Genomic DNA, 7,644 nt, shown 5'->3' on the forward strand with positions numbered 1-7,644 from the left:
TGCCATCCCCAAAGATGAACTTATTTTGGGTACGGAGGGAGTATATTATATATTTTAAAACTATAGATTTTGATATTGTATAGACCGCGATTTTCGGTATACCGATATATACCGACAACTGTGGTATATCAAAACAAGGTATGATAACTTACCGGTATATACAAGATATTACAGTATACCGGTAAGAAGGTATCATACCTTGTTCCGATAATACCTTTAATACGATAATTATTAATTTTTTTGGTATATGCTGCGGTGTTCGGTAGATATCGGTATACCTCAATATCTGAAAAATTCATACTTTTATCATACTGTAAGTCTTCAATACATTATCATACCTTACCGAAAAATTTGATATACCTATGTTCTGTATTTTATGGTATTTTTCGATACGATATCTCTGATATATCGAGTTTTTGATATATTAAAAAAAGTCTAATTTTATACACAAATCCACGGAAGTTGATTTTATAGATACTTCCTACTCGAAAAAGTTCAAATAAAAACTTTATTTGTATTAAAAAATATGAATCACTTGAATTTAAAATATTAAATTTAATACAAAGTATGTAGATTTAACTTATAAAGTATTTTAAAATACACAATATGGGATAATGTATGATATATTTGGTTGAAGTGTCTTTTATCATACATATTAATATCATATTTGGTCGAATGTATTAAAATATTTATATAATGTATTAAGATCATATAAAATTAACAATAGTTATAATTATAATTTGTATTATGTATATATACCACCTATAAGAGGTGGTATACAAAATTACCCAAATATATATAATATTTTTGAGCTTTTGATTTATAAAGGGTCATTTATTTTATAGTAAACAAGATATTAGGATCTCATAAGTATATTATACAGCTTAATCGTATGTACCAAGCGAACCTTTTTAGTTTTGGGTTCAAATTCCATAAGGGGCTTAATTACAATGTATTTATAGGATCATAGAAGTGCAATTACTTTATTTGCATTAACTATATACAATTACTTTATAAGTTAAGTACAAAGTTCCTTAAATGAAATTTTCACTAAAACTCAAGTTAGTTCCTATTTACTTTTCGTTTGGTACGCAGTATGGGATAATGTGTGATATGTTTGTTTGGGATAACTTTTATTATATATCATATTAATTTCATGTTTGGTAGAATTCATTAAACTGTCTATAAAATGTATATTATTTGGTGTGATGTATTAAAATTATATAAAAGTTAATAATAGTTATAATTTCCCTAAAAAAATACTCTCTCCGTCCCAGCTTTTTGTATCCACTTTTAGTAGTAAATACTACTAAAAGTGGATACAAAAAGCTGGGACGGAGGGAGTAATAGTTATAATTAAGATTTATATTACGTATACCACCTCCTATTTATAATATTTTTGAATTTTTAATTTTAAAAAGTTATATATTTTGTATTACTTTAAAAAAATAATAATAACACCCGAAGGGGGTGAGGGGTTAGGCAGACCCACAACCTGTAAATAGAACATTAACCAGTATCTCATACATGACGCTGTCCAAAAGTGACAATACCCAGCAGAAATCACAGAAAAACACAAAAATAAGACAGAACAAAAACCATATTAAGATGTAGTTCAAAAGTAACTATTGGGAACTTAATGAAATATCTTAATCCTTATTTTGATGATACCAAAATCCTTAGATTTTCCTTGTAATAGACTAGAATTGTTCGAACTCTAGTGTTAGAGTTCTTTTTCTAGTTAAGTTAGTGTTCTAAAGACTAAAGACTGAAGATCGGAGGATTGAAGACTGAAGACTGAAGTTGCCGACTGATGTAACGAATTAAGCCAGAGTCAAATACTGATATTTGACTGAACAGTCCAAGAACCAGTTACGACTAATTACTTAATGCGGGCCACGTGGATTCAACGGACTGATACTAAAGTCAAGTATCAGTTAAACATTCTTCCTCGAACTGAACCTCCAAAGTTAAAAGGAAGCCACGCCATCCCAAAGTATAGCCGCATTAAATGCAGAGATCTCAAGGATCGTCCTTTCTCTGCAGAGCCTTCCTTTTTGGTGATTACCTTTTCAGAGATGTCTTATCTCCTATTCTTTAGTAGCCGTTCTCACCAAACAAAGAACCTCGAAGATTGAAGCCTCAGCAAAGTTCAAATCTATCTCCAACGGATGAATTCTTGAAGACCATTTTAGCCAACAGATCTATTCAAGACCTCGATCTCCTATAAATAGAGCTCGAGGATCACTTCAATCTTCACCGATTCAACTACACAAGCTGCAACGCTGCCGAATTCGTCACTCAGCAATTCAAAGTCATTCCAAAGTTTGAAAGAACTTCGTCAATTCCATGAAATCTGGATCTGGGCATTGTCTTGACGAAGATTAAGAAGAAGTAGCTGACGAGGTCTTAAAACTCTTCAGCATGCTCGGTAGCCATGATTAAGGGAAAAGTGGTAGAGACAGAGTGTTGAGCAAGAAGTGTCAGATAATTCTTAAGAAGAGCGAGCGGAGTTACTGAGGATGAAGATGCAGCATCGAGATCAACAGGCTCTGCAAACTTGACCTTCTTGTTGAATCCTTCCAGGCAGAAATGGAAGAATCCGGTAAGAGGTGGATGAAGCTCTTCTGTTGGATTTCCTTCTTTGTCAGCTGTTTGTGACTTTTTTGGTTGTTGTTCTTCTTGAAATAGAGGAGGATCAGCAGAGGGTGATGGTGGTTGGTGAGAAGTTTCGGTACCCGGAATCAGTACTTCCTCCGGAATCCTCTGTGCAGCTTCTTCAGAATGCTCCTTCGATTGTTGCTGAGGGGAGTCAAGAGAAATCTTGACTGGAGTTGAAGAACTGTTAAGGTTTCTTTTGGTTGAACCTCGAGTTCTGTAGTGAGCCTCTGTTGTTGAAACAAGGGTTTCACTAAGCAAGCTGGAAATCCCTTTGGTTGAGCTCTTTTGCTCTTCAAAGAGATGAATTGTGGAAGACACTTTGGTGGTGTTCTTCCAGAAGCATTGAATCCCTTTTGTGCTGTGAAGGATCAGGGATAACACTCTTGTCCCTTGTCGTAAATGTCTGGAGGAATGAGTTTCTCTCTTCTCTTCAGCAAGAATTTGAAGATATGCCCTTTCCCAGTTGAATGGGCCTTCTTGAAGCAATGCGATCAGTACCAGTTTGTGTGGTCTTGAAAGATGACCAGGTGATCCGAGAATGCCAAACCAGCATTTCTTGATCATTTTGGCAATGGGTCTGAGGTGGGGATGCAGTCTTGACATGCTCAAGACGTTCTTAATGCTTAAGTTGGAGAAGGCATCATCCATCAGGGTATCTCTCATGAGATTGGTGGCTTCTTCATCTGTGAAAACTGGATCAGGTCCTTCTGCAGGAAGATTGAACAGTTCTCTTGCTGCTTGAGAGATGTTGATAGTAAACTTTATCGACTCTGAAAAATCTTCGTTGGTGTAGATGTCGATGTTTGTTGTGTATTTACCAGTCGACTCGTCAACCTGAATGGTGTCATAGAACATTCTGATGGTCTGTTCGTCGAGTAAGAATTCTGGTGAGTGATTTATGCTTAATTGTTCTAATTTTAGGGGTTTGCATGTGCATATTTTAAATTAAATCTTCTGGAAATTGGTGCGTTTTATGGTTTGTTTGATGCTTTGCAGGAGATTTGGGTTTATAGATGGAAGAATGCAATTTTGGAGATTTTTGGGCTAAAAATGGTGTTTTTAGCAGACATCGACATAGCAGAGCTAAGTGCCAAAGTCAAAGTCAGCGCTACTGCAGTCAGCGCTGCCGAATCCAGCTCCACCCATTCTTGCCAGCGCTGACTATTTTCAGCTCCGCCCATTCTTGCCAGCGCTGACCATTTTCAGCTCCACCCATTCTTGCCAGCGCTGGCCATTTTCAGCTCCGCTCATTCTTGCCAGCGCTGACCATTTTCAGCTCCGCCCATTCTTGCCAGCGCTGACCACTTTCCAGCTCCGCCTATTTCGCCAACGCTGACTACCTTTCCCAAGCATAATCATAGGAGTTCACTTTCCAGAGCTATGTTTATTCTTTCCAGCTCCGCATATTCTTGCCAGCATCATTACTTTCCAGCTATGTTTATTCTTGCCAGCGCTGCCGCATGTGTATCTAGCTATGCTTATTCTCATCAGAGCTAGGTCTATAAATAGGGTTTCATTTCTATTGTAAAATCATCTATCTTTTGCTATAGTTTTAGACTCCATCCTTGAGATCTCTTGGCATTCGAAATTTAGAATTTATTGCTTTCATAGTTCTTTTTCATAGTATTGAAAATTCATTGTTTTTAGTTAGTTTTCGATTAAGTTAAGTTTTTAGTTATTTATTGGATTGTGATTGCGTGACACAATTACACGTTCAAGACATTTACGGTATTTCGTATTTCAATTCAATTTATTTTCGTTTAATCATGTTTATGTTTTTAGTTCATGTTTATGCTTTCTTTTTAATTATGCAATTTAAATTATGCACTTTAGTTTCATGCCTAGATTAGTTTTATTTTTAATTTACAAGTACTTAATTTCTTAAGTTAGATTTTATTTAAGTTGTTTTAATTCTGCCTAGGGTTAATAATTTAATTCGCCTAGTAATTTTACAATTTGGTTTTAATTCAGTTTTAAGTTTCAGTTCTAGATTAATAATCAAACTCTTTACTGCTTTCTTTTATTACTTTTTCCACGATACTACTAGAAGCCCTTTAAGACTTTCCTTGAGAGATGACACTGGGTCAACTTACCATCACTAGAATGTCCTTGTTCTATTGCAAGTCAAACTAGAGGTGTTCTAGGTTGAGTCAAATTTTGGCGCCGTTGCCGGGGACAGTTTTAGGCGTTTTAGTTGTGTCGTTTTTACTTGCTTTATTTAATTTCCAGTTTTTCTCGGTTTTGTTTTTACGTTTCTTCCACTCGGTACGCGTAATCTGTTTGTTCAGTGTTATGCATGCAGGGACGCCGTAGTCTTAAAGGCAAATTGGTGTCTCCAACTGACGATTTCTACTCTGGCTCTGAATCTGAACCTGAAATTCCAGAGCACACCGTAGAGACAAAGGAGGAAGAGGCCAGCCCTGCCTTCAAGTTCTTCGCTGCCGAAGTCAACGCTGCCAGCTCTGCCGAAGTCAACGCTGCCAGCCCTGCCTTCAAGGAGGAAGAGGCCAGCCCTGCCTTCAAGTTCTTCGCTGCCGAAGTCAACGCTGCCAGCCCTGCCTTCAAGGAGGAAGAGGCCAGCCCTGCCTTCAAGTTCTTCGCTGCCGAAGTCAACGCTGCCAGCTCTGCCGAAGTCAACGCTGCCAGCCCTGCCTTCAAGTTCTTCGCTGCCGAAGTCAACGCTGCCAGCTCTGCCGAAGTCAACGCTGGCAGCCGTGCCGAAGTTCGCACTGCCAATTTCAGCACAGACCAAGCCAGCCCTGCCAACTTCCACACTGAGCAGAAAACCACCAAGGAAGAAACTAGCTCTGAACAGGACAAAGTTGAGCAGAATTTAAACGAGGAGAAGAAGGAGATGGCCCAGAACATAGAATACATGGGAGACTTCACCAGACCTGTGATTGGAGATACCAACACGTCGGCAATCGTGCTCCCCACTGCTGTGAGAAACTACAATCTCAAACCAAATGACTCGAGTTTACTGCCGGTGTTCCACGGGATGCCAAGCGAGGATGCTCTACAATTCATCCGGGATTTTTGCACCCAAGTGCAAACAATTCCTTTGCTTAGTCTCACGGAGGACCAACTCAAGCTCAAGTGCTTCCCCTATGCACTTAAAGACCGGGCGAGGACGTGGATGCCATCTCTGCCACCCAACTCAATCACTACGTGGGGAGATGCCTGTGAAAAATTCATGCTGAAATACTACCCAAGCCATAAGACACAGGAGTTGAGAACAAAAATAATGGAGTTCACCCAAGGAGCGGACGAGCCTTTGCATGAAGCTTGGGAGAGATATGAAGAACTCCTCCGTCAATGCCCTCAACATCAATTCACTAATGTTATGTTGATGCAGTTCTTTTACGATGGGTTAGTGCAAACTGCCCAATTTATGGTGGATAGCACGGCAGGAGGTAACATAGCTCGGAAGACAGCAACTGAGTTAAAAGGGATTTTCAAAACTTTAGCTGAGAGCTCCCAACAAAAATCCGTCCGTGGAAGAAGAGTTGAAGCCAGCGCAGTGACGAATCAATTTGAAATACAACAACAATTGGCTTCAATCATGCGGGACGTACAACAGCTGAAGATGGGCAAGATGGATACACCTTCCGTTCCGGTGCAGAATTCAGCTCTGCAGAATTCAGCGCTGCCGACACCAGCTCTGCAGAATGCAGAACTGCCGATGTCAGCTCTGCCGAACCCAGCTATGCAGAATATGGAGCCTTGTGGTATTTGTGGAGATTTCAGCCACGGAGCTAATGAGTGCCATAGAATGGGAGAGTTTACTCCGGAAGGACAAGCCGAGGTCTATGCGGCACAAGGATTTCAAAGCTATAATCAAGGGCTAAGTAGACCATATGGGCAGAACATGAATCAAGGGCAACAGAATGTCAATGGAGGATGGAGAAGTCAACCAAATGCTGGATGGGGAAATCAAAATTTTGGGGGGAATCAATACCGTCGACCACCCCAAATGGGCTACCAACAGCAACCACAATATTTCCCTCCGCAGCAAAGCTCCTCTCAACCATATAGACCGCAATACCAACACCAACAATCAGCCCTGCAGCAGAGTGCATAGCCCATGCCACCACAGAAAACATCCCTAGAGGATACCTTGCAAGCTTTCATGGAGATTAGTAAGCAAAATATGGAGATGACTAAGCAGAATATGGAGTCCCAAGCATCTACCATAAAAAGGCTTGAAACAACTGTCGGTCAACTTTCCGGTACTTTGAATCAAATCCAACAACAACAACAGCCCGGAAAGTTTCATGGCCATCCTGCTCAGCCGCATCAAGCTCTAGCTGTAACTGTTCTTCGTAATGGTAAGATGGTGGATAACAAAGTGGAAGTGCCAGCGCTGCCAAGATCATCCCTGACGAACTCAGCATTACAGAATCTCTCAAAGCCTAATTCAGCGCTACTGCAGTCAGCGCTGCCGAATCCAGCTCCGCCGATGTCAGCGCTGCCAAGTCCAGCTCTGCCTAATTCAGCTCTGAATAGCTCTGCCTTCACAAGAGCAGAGCTGCCGAGCTCAGCACAGCCCAGACCAGAGATGCCGAGCTCAGCTCTGACCAACCCTACCAATGGAGAGAAGGCAGATCAACAAAAAGATGGAGAGATGGAGGAAGAAAAGGAGAATAAACTTCATAAGTCTACCACACCCTATCGACCTCCGATCCCTTTTCCTAGCAGATTGAAGAATGAAAAGCTGGATAAACAGTTCGCCGACTTCTACAACATGCTTGCCAAGGTGAACGTGAATCTTCCTCTCCTTGATGTGATCAGAAAAGTACCGGCGTATGTGAAGTTTTTCAAGGAGTTGGTTTCCAACAAGCGAAAGTTCGGGGATAATGAGAAAATTTTAGTCTCGGAAGTAGCGACCTCAATCATGCAGCAATCCTTACCACCAAAGCAGCGCGATCCAGGTAGCTTTGTGATTAATATTGCTTTGGGAAATGGTAAGAAGGCCACGGGTAT

Source organism: Salvia miltiorrhiza, chromosome 1 (genome assembly GCF_028751815.1).
Source record: "Salvia miltiorrhiza cultivar Shanhuang (shh) chromosome 1, IMPLAD_Smil_shh, whole genome shotgun sequence".
NCBI classification, from domain to species: domain Eukaryota; kingdom Viridiplantae; phylum Streptophyta; class Magnoliopsida; order Lamiales; family Lamiaceae; genus Salvia; species Salvia miltiorrhiza.